We start from the raw sequence: 18716 nt of genomic DNA, 5'->3' as shown, positions 1-18716 counted from the left end.
TTCTAGTTCCATTTAGTCATACACAATCTGATATGATTGTCAGGCCATTTGTTGGGTGTTCCTTTTGTCAGCCCATGGGACATGTTTGTTAAAAGAGAGAATCACCGTATTTCACATTTCTCTTTTGCCCTCTGCTGCACCTAGCACGTGGCTGGAGTCACAGTAGGTGCTGAGCAGATTCTTTCTAAGTTCTTCAATGCAAATGGTATTGGCTAGACTTGCGCTAAGTAGACTGTCAACAGAGGTCAGAGAACATTGATCATATACATATAATCAGCCAAGACTGACTTGAAGAATAAGCCACAGTCATTTTTTTTATTAGAGTAGAGTTGATTTACAATGTTGTATCAGTTTCTGCTGACAGCAAAGTGACCCATTCATATACGTGTGTGTATGTATTCTTTTTCTCATATTATCTTCCATCATATTCTAGCCCCAGAGATTGGATATAGTTCCTTATGCTATACCGCAGGACCTCATTGCTTATCCATTCCAAATGTAATACTTTGCATCTAGTTACCCAAAATTCCCAGTCCATCCCACTCCCTACCCCCTTCCCCTTGGCAACCATGAGTCTGTTCTCCATGTTTGAAGCCACACTTATTTTTGAATAGGGGTGGGATCCATGTGATTGAGCCAAATGGGCACTTCTTGGCATTGATTAATGGAAGGGTATAACCCTTTAAATGTTTGGATGGAAAGGAAACATTTCCAACAATCTTGTCCCTTAAATGAAAAAACCAAAAGGTCTCGGCCTTATTTCCATGGAGATAACTGTAGATTTCTCAGGCAGCTCTGAAAATCAGTACCTGCCCGGCAAGTCACAGTGCTTGAGGTCAAGTGTAGAAGCAGGGTGACCAGGTAGGAGGAGAGTGAAAGAGTCTGGTGCCTTGGACTTGGTTTGCTGCAATGGGAGCGGGGAGAAGTGTGATGTGCTGAATCGTTTTTGAAGGTAGAGGCAGTTCCATGGATAAATGACCAGGGCCTTTGTAATGATTCCTGAAGTCCAAGAAATGAGCCTCAGGAGGAAAGTCACCTTGTTTGGGGACACTCTCTGTCCCTAGAGGTGAGTTGTTGGGGACAGACTGGGCCTTGGTGTCCATATTGTGGTCAGTGCCAGCTTCTCTGTCAGGCTGGCATAGTGACTGTGTCATCTTCTACCTGGGGAGACAGCATCAGTCATTCAGAAGTTTTGAAAATGCATCAGCATGAACTGTGGCAGAGTGGGTTAAGAATCTGACTGTAGCAGTTCAGGTCGCTTCAGAGGCTTGGGTTCAATCCCCAGTCCGACGTGGTGCATTAAGGATCCCACATTGCCACAGCTGTGGTATAGGTCACAGCTACGGCTCTGATTCAGTCCCTGGCCCCGGAACTTCCCACATACCACAGGTGCAGCCAAATAAATAAATAAAAATACAGTAGTTAACTGGACAGTCCCTTCATCCTGAACTCATGGAAAAGGTAGCAGGGTTCCACCACTAATGCGTTTTGCATTTGTCGGTTTCTGTATCGCGTGGGGCCAGGCATCCTGAGCCCCAGGCGTAGGGGTCCAGGGGCCGCTCTTTCCTGTTAAGATCTGGCCTGGAGCACAGCCCTGCAAACACTGCCAGTGGATATATGGGGCCGAGCTAGAAGCTCCTCACAGCCTCACTTCCCCTGGGGGAGGGGCAGAGGTTGTTTTCTAAGAGAAGACAAAGCTCTCTGTGCTGCAGTGAGTGACAACTTTGCTGAGACTATCTCTGCAGATCCCAGGGCAGAGACCCCAAAGAGAAAGGATCAACCACGAAGCTGGCAGACATCTCAGGAAGAAGTGGCAGTTAGAGGAGTGTCAGCTCTGTGCCATTTTATGCAGTGGAATGTTAAGCCAATGACCCAACAGCCGTGGGTCCCCATTTCCTCAGCTTATAAAGTGGGTATGATAGTAATAGTACTTATTTCCTAAAATGCTTTTTAGGGATTACATGGGTTAATATAAGTAAAATATTTAGAAGAGTGCCTAGCACAAAAAATATATCATATGCATGTTGGTTGCTCTTCATGGTATAGTATTCATTTATGTTGTATATTTATTATATGAAATTATTATAGAGTTATTATGTTGTTAGTATATCCCCAAGTCAGGCTCAGTCACTCGCCTTTTGTTCCGCCTTTGGTTCAAGGTAGTTCCTGGATCGGTCTGTGTGAGTCTTGCCCATAGTTCACTCATCATATAAACACCTCGAACTGAGTGTGTTTGACCTGGATCTGTACAGCGAACTGCACTTCCAGGAACCACACATCTGCAGCGACTGTGATAGTGGTAAAGGAACCGAAGCCCAGAGGGTTAAGAAATGACCAGGGCCACACAGGCAGGGTTAAAACCAGGTCTCCTAACTCCAAGCCCAGCCCCTCTCCATGGTCAGCATGGATCATGCCAGGACAGTGGGTGTTTCCTTGTGTCCTCTGGATGCCCATTGCCATGGGAGGCCCTCCGAGGCAGTTATTCCTCACCTGGACCCATATTCTGCATTTGCGAATCAGAGGTTAGGCCTGGGCATCTGCATGTTCACCTCAGAGCACAGTCCAGGTGTGCAGGTGGGAGGCATATGAAGAGCAACCTCAGCCCCGGAGTGGGCTCTTCATGGAAGTGATCGTCTACTTGAATCGAAGTGCGTAGCAGGCACTGAGTCTGTGCACGTCTCCTGAGCCCCCTCTAAGAAGCAGCCCAGTTAACTGGTGAGGTCATGATACCCATGTTGTCCATGTTCAGAAAAGGACGATGGGAGTAGCTAGAGGAAACTTCAAGAATAGAGCTGCAGAGACTGGTTGGATTTGTGAATGTGGAGGAGAGCAGCCAGGGCAGTGCACGTGGGGACACTGCTGGAGGAAAGGGTCGGAGGTGAAAGGAACATGGCAGGTGACAGGGGTGGTTAGGACCCCTACTGGCATTTCCCTACTCCCTCTGGGGAGTTGAAAACCATCTCTGCAAAATCAGTGGCTGGGTCACATTGCCTTCCTGTGCTCTCACCACGGGGGACTCTTGGAAGAGAGGTGGAAGCCATCATGACCTCACTGTTTAGTAAGACGGGAGGATGCATGAATGGGTTGGACCTCCTGAGTACTGGGCCTCCCTTGGCATTTTCTTTTTCCTGGTGACAGTGTTACAGGTGTCTCTCTTTCCTCTCTGCCCTTCTGCTGAATGATAATGGCACCAGTGTAGCCTGCTGAGAACTTCCCCTAGAAGGGGATGCTGCCATTTGTTTTGTGGGCTTTGTTGCAGTTTTATGTCTTTTTAGGCCTGCAGCTGTGGCATATGGAAGTTCCCAGGCCAGGGGTTGATTCGGAGCTGCAGCTGGGATCCGAGCCACATCTGAAACCTACACCACAGCTCATGGCAATGCTGGATCCTTAACCCACTGAGCGAGGCCAGGGATCAAACCCACATCCTCATGGATACTAGTTGGATTTGTTTCTGCTGTGCCACAATGGGAACTCCCTTTAGGTCTTTTACTTGGGAGTAGCTTGGCCAGGTGTGCCTTCTCTGGGGCAGGAACCACTGGGATGATGTTGAGTTGAAGGCAGACCCTTTGGGCATTCCCCATCCTTCTTTGTCATCCAATTTCCTAATTTTGCCTCTGTCTCTGACTCACGTCAGGGCCTTGGAAGAGTCAATTCTTTACTAGGTACCAGTTTTCACTCCTAAAATTTAGGCCCAGGACAAGATAATCAGAGTAATAGCTAGAGTAATACTGATGACCTTTTTGAATCCTTGGAACTCTCGTTGGGGCTCAGTTCTCTTGGCTTTAAAACTTCCTCCTTCCCTATTAGGTTCCTCAGCAAGGCCCACATTTCCTGGGCTCATTCTCCTTGGAAACATTCTTCTAGGCTGGCACTAGTTAAGAAATCAGGAAGGGAATCCTGACACCTGCGGCCAGTCCCTAAATCTTTTATTTAAAGTTTTAAAAATTAAAAAAAAAAATTTAAGTGTAGTCGATTTACAATTATTTCTTGAATTTTTCTTGGATAGCGAAGTAACCCAGTCATACGTATATGTACATTCTTTTTTTATACTAGCTTTTATTCCCTAAACCTTAATTGGTAAACTTTCAGTTGATAAAGGCTTTCTGAGGTCAAAGCCTTCAACCACTGCCATCCATGTGGTTGACCATCCCTGACCATCTTAGTGACCATCCATGAAAGAGATTCTCAGATGCTAAGCCCTGCCGAACACAGGATCATCATTACCAAGGTTTTGCACTGAAGCAACCCTCTGAACAGGGTCCTCATGATCAGTCACTTCATCTTAACTGCAAAGCAAGTAACAAGCATCACATTGATCTACAGGAGGATCTCCTCGAATGGCTGCCACATTGGCAAGCCGAGTTCCACTCCCAGCTCCGTCTTTATGACTTCGCTTCTCAGCTTCTCTCCCATCAAAGCTCACCACGAGATTGCCTGTGGCAGTGAGGTTTACCATTCAATAGAAAAGAAACCCAACAGCACTTGGCTGACAAACCAAGCTTACTCCATTTCCTCTGACAATCGATAATTATTCATCACCTGCCTTCTCCCCACAGCTGTACACTTGCCTCCCTTTGTGTCTCTGGGAGAGCAAATGGAGCCAGGATTAATCAGCCAGGGTTCGTGATGCCCAGTGCGATTTTGTTTGTGCCTTTGGCTCGTAGGCTGTCTTTGTAGGATGAAATAGTGGGCCTTCCACTAGGCATGGCTCAGCAGCTCTGCTGGTGTCTGTGCTTTATTGAGCAATAAATTAATACAGAGCACTGCCAAGGAAACAGATAAATGGATAGGACAGCAAACACATTTTTAACGAGGAAAATGGCTTTGTTTCTCACTAGCGTCATTTAAATGATTAGCTCAGTAATTGTGTGTTCCTTGATTGGGGGTGGAGGAGGGGATCCTGATTAAGCACATGTCTGGGAGGAACTGTGTGGGCATCCTCCTGAGACTTGGGGAAGAGAAGATTTGTTTTGGATCCTGAGAGAGGCTTGCATTTGCAACATGTATGATACAAATTCGGCCTGGGTTTTAAGCCTATACATAGCATGTGGTTCAGGCTGGCTGTACCTGAAAGCTCCCATCAGGATGGTCACACTTGAAGAGGTAAGGAGAAATCTTTGATGATTTGTCATGGTCATTAACTGCATCCCCCAGTGCATATGGCAAGAAGGAAGGAGAAAAGGAAAAGGTAGACTCTGGGAGAGGAAGCTCCTTGTTGGCAATGCAAATCTCCCAAAGCCCAGAGAAGTTCTGGATGTCATAGTAAAGGAAAACCTTCAAGACTCAAGAGAATGGCAAAAGGAAAAAAAAAAAAAAATCCTTCCCTGTCCTGTAGGTACATGTAAACCTCACATCGTACTTTTCTTGTTATAACTACTTTATAAAAAGGGTGCTCCCCTCCCCACCAGAATATCAGCTGCATAAAGGGCTTTTGTCCGCTCTTCTCTGCAGTGTTGCTTACACTGGGAATGTTGCCCAGAATGTAATAGGAGATCAATACATAGGTGTGGATAAATGAAATTTTAAGTGGACTGTTTCCCACCCTCCAAATTCTACCCATTATTCCTTAATAGCTTAACTAGACCCCCACTAGCTCTTTCCCTGACAGCTCCCATCTGAATGACCATTCCCTCCTCTGCTCACCTGATTAACTTTTTTTCTTTAAATTAGAAATTGAGCCCTTGCTTATAGACTAGCTTTTCTGTGGTCTCAATTTGACATTAAAATCTTACGGTATTGATCTTTTTTATATCCATTTCACAAACCTTTTCAGATTGCTATAAAATTTTTATCTGCGTTTCTCTAGAAATAGATGAGTTGCATAAATGTGAGTTCAATTCATCTTGCAAGCATAATAGCTTATCATAATAGACCTTTCATGTAATAAGTACATCAGAAAATAATTTAGCCTTTATGGGATTTTTTTTTTCTGCTTCAGATGATTGGTCCGTATGCTTAATCATTCAAAAACACATGTGATCAACCTCCTGATTTTAGTTTTAGAAAGACAGTAAGAGAAGAGTTGGAGGGAGGCAAAAAGAAAAAGAGAGAAAGCAAATATGGATGTATATTGATGATATCCATCACCTTATTATAAATTCTGAAGACTTATAGCTATCGAATAGGAAATATTTACAAAAAGTAAGTGCCATGGGATTGGAAATTGAAGTGGGTAAATAAATTGATGCTTCTTCTGTTAAAAAAGAGTGTATCCGGTGATTTCCGATAAAGGGAACTTTTCAAGCTTTCTCATCTCTGGTGCTTAAAATATTTCCATGTATCTCTTCTTGGTAAGGGGTTTAGAAGAAATGGCAACTCTTTGCCAAGGATTTGCTTTATTGGAACAAATCATTTGCCATAGAAATGCGTTTACTAAGATAAGTGCCATCTTAAATGTAGCGTGCTGTACCCCTGGTGAAGAATCTTAAAGATGACTCAAAGCCTTTTTTGAAACACTGCCATATAATTAAAGAGAGCCGACTTGATGATCTAAGATTTAACATTATTCTTTACAGTTTTACTCTTGGACCGGAAAATAGTTGCAAAAATAGCTTAATTGGTATGTGAACCAACACACACATATAGATGTATGTATATATATTTACTTCATTTTATAAATTATTATTTGTAGAAATAGCCCACTATGTGTGACTAAAAAAATTAATTTAGGGACTGTGCTTTCTCCTTCCCATTCATTCATCAACAAGTATTCATTGAGTGTATGCCCTATGCTGGGCATTAGGAGGGTTGTGACATTCAGAACACAGCCTTAAGGGGCATGTTTTCTAGTTGGAGAGACAAGACATATACACAAAGATAGTTAACCATAGATAACTACTGATATCAGTAGTTACCTTCTATATCAATAGAGTGTCCTCAAAGTGTGAAAAATGCTATGTGCTTTGGAACATCAAGCAAGGAGAAGTGGGGACATTTATACGTCAAGGAGGAAATTCATTTACTATATAAATTCATTCTATATAAAGCACCTACCATGTTCCAGTCACTAGTGTGGGCATTGGGGAGTATCACAAGTACAAAACAGACCAGACCTGTGTCCTTACAGACTTTATCTTCTCTTGAGATTAGATGAGCAGTGAACAAGTAAAGAAGTAAATAGACAAAGTGATTTCAGGGAATGATATACCAACAAGGAAATGATACAGTGTGAGGGGACAGGCCAGTGCTGTGTGCACCTGTGTGCATGGACAGAGTTGCTCAGATGCCCATGACCCAGCTTTAGGAAGGATAATCAGGAAAGGCTTCTATTCCTTGAGTGGTGTGGGTTCGAGTCCCAGCTTAGCACATTGGGTTAAGGATCTGGCATTGCTCCAGTTGTGGCATAGGTCACAGCTGCGGCTTGAATTCTGTCCCTGGCCTGGGAACTTTCATATGCCACAAGTGAGGCTGAAAAAGAAAAAAAGTGTCAGGATTACAGAGGATGGAGGCATGTGTGATTATTAAAAATGCAGATTTCAGAGCCTTTCCTCAAACTTTAGAATCAGATTTGGAAATGTGTTTTTAACAAACAGCTTCAGTAGATCACAGGCACACTATGATTTTGGAATCACTATATTATATCACTATATATATCATATTTTATATATATATATATATTATATCACAAAGGAAATAATCTCTCATGGTAAAATTTCAGAAACTTTAATGGGAAAATATTGGGGGTTGTGGTGAGTGGCTCTTCCAAAAGACTCTGAAGTGATAATGTGGAGGTGACCACTATTCCTCAAGCCAGAACTGAGGCAGTGTTTCTGTGAATCATTTGGGGTGCCTCCATGCAGTGGGAAAGCAGTTTATGTTGTGGCTTGGCCAGACCTCCTTGGTTCATTCTCCTCCTCACAAGCTGAGGATTCCTAGGAGCTTCTGCCATGAAATGCTCGGGTTATGTTTCTCTGCATTGGTGCAGTGTTCCCTGGGCTTTGCTTTATGTTCAGTTATTCTTGGGGCTTGTATTCAGTGAATCTCTACTTACATGGCAGCAGTTCAGAGCTACCCTCTCTACCAAACTTGAGCCAGTTATATATGGCATTTTGTTCCAGCCCCTCTGTCCAGTCTGGCAATATGCTTAGAAACAATAGGTCCTGGTAAATCTAGTTTGCTAGTATTTTGTTGAGGATTTTTGCATAATGTTCATTAGAGATTCTGGCCTGTAATTTTCTTTTCTTGCAGTCTCCTTATCTGATTTAGGTATCAGGGTAATGTTGATCTCGTAAAAAGAGTTTGGAAGTGTTGCCTCCCCTTCAGTGTTTTGGACGAGTTTGAGAAGGATTGGTGTTCATTCCTTAAGTGTTTGGTGGAATCCACCATTGAAATTGTCTGGTCCTGGGGTTTTCTGTGTTGGGAGATTTTTGATTACTACTCTGTCTCCTTACTCATTATTGGTCTGCGCAGACTTTCCGTCACTTCATGATTCAGTTTTGGGATGTGTATATTTCTAGGAATTTTCCATCTTTTCTAGATTATTAGTCAGATCATCTTGATTATCAGTCTCTTCTGATCCTATGTATTTCTATAGTATCAGTTGTAATGGCCCTGCTTTCATTTATAATTTTACTTATGTGAGTCCTCCATATTTTGGTGTTTTGGTTACTCTAGCTAAAAAATTGTCGGTTTTGCTTATCTTTTCCAAAAAACCCAAACTCTTGGTTTTGTTGCTATTTCTATTGCCTAGTCTCTATTTCATTGTTTTCTGTTCTAATATTTATTATTTCCCATTTTCTACTAACTTGGGGATTAGTTTGCCCTTTTTTCTATTTCCTTGATATATAAAGTTAGTTGCTTATTTGAGATTTTTCTTTTTTCTTAATGTCGGTATTTATTGCTCCAAACTTTCTTAGACCGTTTTCTAAGTGAGACCGTTTTATTTGTGAGTTTTCCAACTCTCCTCTTATTGATTTCTAGCTTACAGCCTCGTGATAGGAAAAAGATGCTTGATGTGATTTTGGTCTCCTTGGATTGGCTTAGCCTTGTTTGTGAGCCAATATATGATCTGTCCTGTAGAATGTTTTGTGTGAGTTTGAGAAAGAATCTCTGTTCTGCTGCTGTTGGATGGAATGTTCTATATATGTCTATTAGGTCCACTTAGTCTATAGTTTATTCAGATATACTGTTTCCTTATTGATTTTCTTCTGGATTATCTCTCCATTATTAAAAATGGGATATTGATGTACCTTACTATTATTTTTTTATTATGGGATAAAATAGCCCAGAAATAAATTCACCCATATATGGCCAACTAGTTTTTGACAAGGGTCCCAAGAATGCTAAATGGGGAAAGAATAGTTTATTAAAGAATAGTTTTCCCAGTGAGTAAACTGGGAAAACTAGATATCCACATAAAAAAATTAAATTGAACCCTTATCTTATATCATACATATAAATTAACTCAATATGGATTAAAGACTTAAATGTAAGACTTGAAACTGTAAAACTCCTAGGAGAAAGCTGCCTGACATTGATCTTGACACTTACTTTTTTGAATATGACACCAAAAGCACAGGTCCAAAACCAAAAATAAACTAGTAGGAATCCATCAAACTGAAAAGCTTCTGCATGGCAAAGTAAACAGTAAACAAAATGAAAGGCAAACTACACAGAATGGGTGAAAATGTTTGCAAACCATCTATCTGATGAGGGATTAATATCCCATTATATATATATATATAGCCTACAATCCAATGACAACAAAGAAAAACGACACAATTAAAAAATGAACAAAGGACCTGAATAGACATTTTCCCCAAAAAGACATACAAATGGCCAACAAGTAGGTGAAAAGCTGTTTAACATCACCAATCATCAGGGAATTGCAAATCAAAATTACAACGAGATTGCATCTGTTAAAATGGCTGTCATCAAAAAGGCAAGATAATGAGTGTTATTAAGACTGTGAAGAAAAGGGAACCCTCATGTGCTGTTGATGACAGTGTAAATGGGTATAGACACTATGGGAAACAGCGTGGAGTTTCCTCAACAAATGAAAAATGGAACTACCGTGTGCTCCAGAAAATGAAATCACAAGGCGATCTCTGCACTTCCACATTCATTACAGCATTGTTCACAATAGCCGAGATAAGGAAACAACCCAAGTGTGTATTGATGGTTGAATGGATAGGGAAATTGTCATGTATATCTGTATCTCCCTATATCTGTCTACAATCAAATATTATTCAGCATTAATAAAGAAATACATCCTGGAGTTCCCATCGTGGCTCAGTGGTTAACAAGTCCGACTAGGAACCATGAGGTTGCGGGTTTGATCCCCGGCCTCATTAAGTGGGTTAAGGATCTTGCATTGCTGTGAACTGTGGTGTAGGTCGAAGTCACAGCTCGGATCTGGTGTGGCTGTGGCTCTGGCGTAGACCGGTAGCCACCACTCCAATTAGACCTCTAGCCTGGGAACCTCCATATGCCACAGGAGTGGCCCTAGAAAAGGCAAAAAAAATAAAAAATAAAGTAAAAAATAAAAAAGAAATACATCCTGCCATCTTTGATCAGCATAGGTGAACCTGGAGGACCCTGTGCTAAGTGAAATAAACCAGACACATGAACACAGATATTATATGATCTCACTTATAGGTGGAATCTAAACAAATCAAACTCACAGAAGCGGGGAGAGTAGAATGGTGGTTTCTAGGGGCCGGGTGGTGGTGGGGTGTTGGGGAAATATTGGAGAGGAGCTTGAACAGTGGGCATTTGATCAGTCCTTCCTCTGTCTTAGATGCCTCTGTGGAATATGGACAGAGGCAGAGCTTTTTGTTCTTTTGTTGTTGGAGTCCATGTAGGCAGCTATTCTTTCCCACTGTATCTTTCTAACAGTAAAGGAAATAGTTTATTGACTAGCTCCCATTTTCCATTTGTGATACTGACTTTGGAAACCAGTGTCTCCTCAGCCTTTACAAGTCTGTAATCTCAGGTGAAAGTAGGACTTGAGAAGTCTAAGCTACATATTGGAAATGAGGGTTTTAATCATTTAACTAGCAGTGGTGACACCATATCTAAATTCATGAGGTAGCTTTCTATGGGTGAAGATTTATCAACTTAATTAAAAATAAAGATAAAGTGTCTCACTAGCATTATCTAGCCCACTGAACTAAATCATGAAAATGGTTTTGGATAATGTTCAAGACAAAGAGTCCTAGCCAATTTTTTCCCTTCCAGGAACCTTCGAAGTAACTTTTTATAGACATTTTATTTTTTATTTTTATTTTTTTTCTTTTTTTTTTTTTGTCTTTTTGACATTTCTTGGGCCGCTCCCGCGGCATATGGAGGTTCCCAGGCTAGGGGTCGAATCGGAGCTGTAGCCACCGGCCTACGCCAGAGCCACAGCAACGCGGGATCCGAGCTGTGTCTGCAACCTACACCACAGCTCACTGAGCAAGGGCAGGGACCGAACCCGCAACCTCATGGTTCCTAGTCGGATTCGTTAACCACTGTGCCATGACGGGAACTCCCGACATTTTATTTTTTATAATTTTTATTTTTTCCATTATAGCTGATTTACAGTGTTCTGTCAATTTTCTGCTGCACGGCGAGGTGACCCAGTCACACATACATGTATACATTCTTTTTTCTCACATTTTCATGCTCCATCATAAGTGACCAGACATAGTTCCCAGTGCTATAGAGCAGGATCCCATTGCTTATCCATTCCAAAGGCAATCACATGCATCTATTAACCCCAAATTCCCAGTCCCTCCTACTCCCTCCTCCTCCCTCTTGGCAGCCACAAGTCTGTTCTCCAAGTCCATGATTTTCTTTTCTGTGGAAATGTTCATTTGTGCCCTATATTAGATTCCACATATAAGTGATATCATAGGATATTTTTCTTTCCCTTTCTGACTTACTTCACTCAGTATGAGAGTCTCTTGTTCCATCCACGTTGCTGCAAATGCCATTATTGTGTTCTTTTTTTATGGCTGAGCAGTATTCCATTGTGTGTATATGCCACATCTTCTTAATCAAATCATCTATTTATGCACATTTAGGTTGTTTCCATGTCGTGTCTATTGTGAATAGTGCTGCAAAGAACATGTGGGTGCATGTATCTTTTTCAAGGAAAGTTTTGTCTGGATATATGCCCAAGAGTGGGATTGCTGGGTCATATGGTAGTTCTAGGTATAGTTTTTCTAAGGTACCTCCATATTGTTTTCCATAGTGGTTGTACCAATTTACATTCCCACACCCTCTCCAACATTTGTCATTTGTGGACTTATTAATGATGGCCATTCTGACTGGTGTGAGGTGGTACCTCATCTCTCTAGTAATCAGTGATGTTGAGCATTTTTTTCATGAATTTTGTCCAAATAGCACATACCTAAAATAACCAATTTGGGAGTTCCCGTTGAGGCACAATGGAAATGAACCCAACTAGGAACCACGAGGTTGAGGGTTTGATCCCTGGACTTGCTCAGTGGGTTAAGGATCCGGCATTGGGTCACAGATGTGGCTCGGATCTGGTGTGGCTGTGGCTGTGGTGTAGGCCGGCAGCTACAGCTCCAATTGGACTCCTAGCCTAGGAACCTCCATATACTGTGGGTGCAGCCCTAAAAAGCCAAAAAAAAAGAAAGTAAAATAACCAATTTAAGATGTTTTTACACCCATATTCAAAAAAAGAATGTCTTCAAAAGATAAACTTTTTATTTTTTTATTTTTTGAGCGTTTTTAAGAAGAGGTTCTCAAAATACGGTACTTGAAATGGCAGTATCAGCGTCACTCGGAACTCGTTAAAGATACAAATTCTTCAGCTCCTCCACACCCATAGAATCACAGTCTCTGGGGTGGGTCTGGCTTCTTTGTTTTAACAAGGCCTGTGGATAAAGCTGAGGTGCACACAAGGTTGAGAACCCCTCCTAGGCTGGGGCATAAAGGTCTCGAAAGGCTTTTGATCCTAGGAACCTCACCTTGGCATCTGTCATCTGCCTTGCACAGGAATGGAAGCTAGAGTTCAAATTTTGTAAAGCCGGGACCTTCTTCTCCAGCTCGGTATCTTCTTCCAGCTCAAGCCCTACTCCATAGGGGACACTCAGCAGCTGTGTGCAATGACTGAAGGAATGGAGAAGGGAGCAGGGGTTCAGAGGAGTGAACAGAGTAGGTAAAGAGGGGACACTGTTGAACAGGCTGGGGCTGACGTGCATCACCAGATGATGACAGCAGAGCCCCCAAACCCTGAGAAGGTGCTGGTTTTCCCCATGTAGACCTCGAAAACTTGGATGGAGTCCCCTGGTGGCTCAGTGGGTTAAGGATACGGTGTTGTCACTGCTGTAGCTCTGGTTACTGCTGTGTCAAGGGTTCCATCCCTGGCCCAGGAACTTCAGCATACCATGAGCATGCCCCCCCCTGCCCCGCCCCAATAGAAAACTTGGAAAACCCACACAAAAGGCTGAAGGACATGCACCTCAGTTCCGATTTCTCCTTTGCGACTGTGTCGAAGCTCTTCAAAATAGTGACCAAATCATTCTTCCCACATTTTCTGGCCCCTGACTTGCTGAAGTGCTGTATGCCCAGTGTCAAGGAGCCCTGAACATTAGATGCATGGCCTTCCTCGTTGTAAATGGCGTTGAAAGGACAGGTGGCATCCCACTGCCCTCTTGTTTCCAAAGTAGTTTTGCTCCAAGCTGAGAGAGGCAGTCTGGCTTGTGTTACCTGTCAATGCTCCCATCCCCCGACCCCCTAATACATGCCCTGGGAAAGTGGAGCTTGTGGTTTTCTGACTTTTGGTCTCTAGTAAAGCCCAAGTTGCTATTACCCAGTGTGGCATATGGCATTATAAGCACCTGATCCTCTCAAGGTGACAAGGAGATCCATGCAGGAAGTCGAGTGGCAGCCGGGGCTGTGGTCCAGCCTCCTGCACTAGTGGTACAGTGTTGGGTGGGATGTCCAGCCATCGCTCAGGGCAACCGTAGTTATATTGAGGTTTATGCCCCATTCCTGATTTTCCAGACTGTAGGAGCAGCGATTTGTGAGCATGAAGAATGCTATGTTGTGAAAGTTTTTGCTTCCCTCAGGAAGGGTGGATTATCTGTAAGAATTCAGTAGTAAATACAAAAAAAAAATTTTTTTTTCTCTGAGTGTGGGAAGCAAGAAGAGATATCAGAAGTAGACAGAGTTCCCAGTATGGCACAACGGGATTGGTGGTGTCTCTGTAACACCAGGATGGAGGTTCAATCCCCAGTCCTGCACAGGGGATTAAAGGATCCAGCATTGCTACAGCTGCAGCTCTGATCTGATCCCTGGCCCAGGAACTCCATGTGCCACAGGGAACCCCCCCCCCCCCCCCCCGCCACCAACCGCCAGGAAAAAAAAAAGGTGGGCGATCTAGTGCCTTCTTTTTGGGAACCTGGCTTTTCCCCTGCTGTAGACCTTAATAAAAGGTGCTTGCTGATTTCATTCTTAGCCAGTCCATTTGTTAACAGTCAGGAATCAGTGCTGCAAAGGAGAAAGTGTAGTGTGACACTTTCAGGACCATGCATGTGATTGTGCACCTCCAGCACAATTGGGCAGCACCCAGAAGGGCTGGGTGATAGATTCTGGAGTTTGGTCAGTGTTGGTGTCAGTGTCTTATTTCATCCCATGTCAGTTTATCATCTTTAGCCAACTCCCTTGCTGTTGAGGGGCTCTGATGGCACTGCTTTCTAATGTGCACGCCAATCCTTTTTAAAAGCAATGCCTTTGGTGGCAAAATTATTACTTTAGAAGAAGAAAATTTTAGGTTGTTTTTAGGCGTGACAGTAGGCTCCCGCTAACACACTGAGGGGCCGTGACCAAGTCATTTTTGCAACTTGGCCTTGAGGTTGAGTCTTGGAGACCCAGCGCCCTGTGTCTATTCCATTACCTTTTAGAGGAGATTGTTATGTGCTTTTAAAGCGGTTCTACGCCAAGGGCACAGTCTTTTTATTTCTTTTTTTTTATTGTGGTCAAGGGCACATTCTTTTAAAACTCTCAATCATATCTGGGACTTCAGCTGTAGTTACCGAAACACAAAGTAGGTTCTGGCTGTAGGCAGCTCCCCGGATCCTAAGAAAGTCATATTCTGCTTAGTGCATCAGACACAGATGGGGATGGGAACAGGGTGAGAAGTTGGGGACCCAGGTAAGGTCTGTATGGCTAAGTGGGGAGAGATTCTGGAAACTAAAGGAGAAATTTGAGTTAACTAAGGGATAAGCCCAAACATCCCAGAGAGGCAAGAATCACCTATATGTCAGGCAAGTTTCTTAGAATCACTGCTCTTGAAAGGAGTGATATTTGTATACCTCAGAGAAGGTGATTATGTTTAGTTTTGAAATGTAAATATATGGCTGGATTCCACTTTCAAGTTGTCACATTTTTTCTTCCATTTTATTAGTTGTTATTCATGCACATAAGATTTACCATGTTAGCCATTTTTAAATGTCCAATTCCATGGCTTAAGTACTTTCGCAATGTTTACAATCATCACCACTCAGTTTCTTTTTCATCAACACAAACAGAAATGCCATACACACAACATCTCTGTCCCTACCCCCTCCAGGTCCTGGCAAACACCTTCTACTTCTGTCTCCAGGAGTCCGAACGCTCTAGGTACCTCATAAGTGGAATCACACAGCATTTGTCCTTTTATGTTTGACTTACTTCACTTAGTATAATGTCCTCAAAATTCATCCATGCTGTAGCATGTGACAGGATTGCCTTCTCTTTTTAAGGCTGAGTAATATTCCATTATATGTATAAACCCCATTCATCAGTGGATACCTGGATGCTTCTACCTCCGTCTGCTATGAACTTGAGGGCACAGGCACATTTTAGGGTCCCTGTTTTAATTCTGCTCTTGCCTTTAATATGGTATAAGAACTAGCACAATTTGTAAAGTAGGACAAAGATGGCCATAAGTTAAGTCCTTGGTGACACTAAATGGCAACTGATGACCTGACAGTGCCACACTTTCTTATCCTATCAACCCAATTAAATTAAAAATCCAGTTGGCCAAACTCACATGCACTTAAGCCAGACATCTTCTGGAAAAGCTCATTAGCTGCAAACTTGGGAGCTCCACCAGCAGATGGAACGTTTTCCCCTGGATTTTTCAATAATTAGACAGGAAAGGTCTTTCAGATTTTAGACCTCGAATGGAAGATTTTTGTCTTGTTTGCCAAGGCATCCTTTTGAATGCCATTGGTAAGATTATGCAGAAATCAACCTTTTAAATTCCATGACGCAATGACATAAGATTTTGTGTCCTTATACCTCAACTCTCAGGAAGGATGCAGGTTTTAGGGAAAATTTTCTGTCTTAAGGTTACCATTGCTTTCCATCATTTCAGTTTCTCATTTCAGTTGTAATATATTTAGACCTTAGAGGAACACATTGAAATCTGTATTTTTAAGTTGTGCAGAAAGAGATGAGCATGGTCAGTGAAATCCAGAATTTAAGACAGATGACACTCCTATGACAGCTGAGGAACAGTAACTTGGAGAAGTTCACACAACTTGCACTTAGCCTGGATCCTCAGAGGGGAAGAGATTAGGCAATTGGCTTTTAACTTACAGTCCAGATTCTTCTTTGAGACACATTAAAAACAAACAAAAAAAAGAGTTGGGACCCTCTCTATCTACCTGTATTAGTTATCTCCTCTACCCTCTCCAAAAAGCCCATTATTATGCTTACTCTGTCTGTCTTGTCTATAAATGTTTGATTTATAATAAACTTGTTCTTCACTTACACGGAGAAGGAGCCTTATTATTTTCCAGGGCTTCCTCTGTATCTATAGGCATTTTGAAATTACTACCTAATTTGAAAATGGACAGAGACACATTTCTGGGAATGTAGTTGGTTAATAAGTATTAGTAGAGATCCAGCATTTGTGATTAATTAGTGGAGTATCGGTTTATCTCTGTGTGTTTTGGAGCTTGTGTGTGTGTGTGTGTGTGTGTACGTATGTTACATATATTTTCATGTCCCATTTGTACCCTTACATTATTTTTTAATCTCACCTCCTCAGGACATGGGCTTCCCTTTGTTCCTATAGATTCCCCACCCTGACTCTAATCTAAATCCTCAGCCTTTTCAAGTGACACTCTGGACCTCTGCCATCTCAGTTGAACCTGTTTTGCCTGGAGTGAAGCTGGCTTATTTCTTCATGGTCTGGGGCTCACTGGACACTCTGGGCCTCCATTGCCTCATCCATCTTCGTGCAAAACCTTTTCTCTTGAGCCTCCTGCCATCTGACTAGGTCCTTGTTCTGTCTGCTGTCCGTCATGCTGTCACCTCCCTACATTGACACCCCTCTGCTCCTCAGCGATGGCCTCTAGCATTGGCTCTTTCCATTCTCAACCTAACCTCTGGCCACCACCTTCCTGTCTGCATACATGAACGTGCTAGCCTGGCCCCTGTGCATCCCAGATCTGGACCTCCTCACGGCGTGCTGTCCAGCCCCACTCCACGTCAGCAGGAACTGCTCCTCTCCTCTGCTTGAGGATTTACACTCAGGGAGGGTCCATATCCTTCCAGCGCTCTTTCACTTTCACTGCACCCCGTCTCCAGACTCATTCTCCAGTCTTTTCTCCATATGCTCCTTTATTTAACAAATATTGATCAAAACACTGTGTTAGCTCCTGGGAATTCAGTAATGAGTAAAAATGGATACACAGCCTGTCTTCATACAGGAGTGAGTCCGGTGATCACACAAAGAAATGTAAGACTGCTTATGTGTAAGGGCCACAAGTACAGTTTGTGCTCACAGGGGCCCTTCCCACATTATGTGGGCAGGGAACTCACAGTGGAACTGGGATCTGAAGGATGAATAGTCTATGAGGAGAGGGAAGTCATCTGGGAGGAAGGAAGTGCTCATGCAAGGGCCCCACAGTTAGAGGTGGGTGTGTGTGCACTTGGTGAAAAAGAAGAACTGAGTTCCCATCCTGGCTCAGCGGAAATGAACCTGACTAGGATCCATGAGGACACAGGTTCAATCCCCTGGCCTCGCTCAGTGAATTGAGGATCCGGCACTGCCATGAGCTGTGGTATAGGGTGCAGATCTGGCTTGCGTCAGAGGCCGCAGCTCCGATTTGACTTCTAGCCTGGGAACCTCCGTAAGCTGCGGGTGTGGCTCTACAAAAACAAAAAACAAAAACAAAAATTTCCATTAACTGGAGTCTAGAGAGGCAGAGAGTGTGAGATAAAGCCAGAGTGGAGGAAAAGGGCCAGAGTTTTCAGGGTCCCATCAGTTGGGTCAGGGATATTTTTCTTTGTACCAAAAGCCATGGAAATCACTTACAGCAACTGAAGGGCGGGGGGCTCACCATTCTCTATCATGTGTCCTGAAAATCCAGTCTACACTAAGTATGGCTTTATAGTATTGCACTTTGGGAAATACCAGATTTGAATGCCCAGAAGATCACAGGCATTTTTTGCTAGGCTTCCTTACATTTGAATAAAGACACGAGGACTTCTTATCTGGAAGTGCAGTGTATTTATTTTAATGCTGTAATTCTAAATACTGATTACTGAAAGCTCTTTTTTCCCCTTCCTTTTTTTTCATCTGGAATACATCTATACTTCAACCATTGTCTGGAGTCTCTGTTGCCAGTGGATCTGTTTACAGCACTTTTGTGTAAGCACTTACATAAGTCAAATGTAATGGGCTGAAATGTTAGATTGGAAACGTAGGGGACCTTCGGCAGTCTAAATGGCACTGTCAAAATATTGGTTTTGTGCTTTACAAATCT

The 18716-nt window shown here is 42.8% G+C and overlaps 1 protein-coding gene across 14 annotated transcripts in view; it reads left to right on the top strand.

The window, feature by feature from the left end:
* KCNMA1 (potassium calcium-activated channel subfamily M alpha 1) overlaps positions 1-18716 on the top strand; it is a 754541-nt gene that overhangs the window by 361512 nt on the left and 374313 nt on the right. The window lies entirely within an intron of this gene.

Source organism: Phacochoerus africanus, chromosome 15 (genome assembly GCF_016906955.1).
Source record: "Phacochoerus africanus isolate WHEZ1 chromosome 15, ROS_Pafr_v1, whole genome shotgun sequence".
In the NCBI taxonomy this organism is placed as follows: Eukaryota; Metazoa; Chordata; class Mammalia; order Artiodactyla; family Suidae; genus Phacochoerus; species Phacochoerus africanus.
This window is presented reverse-complemented; position numbering and strand designations above follow the sequence as displayed.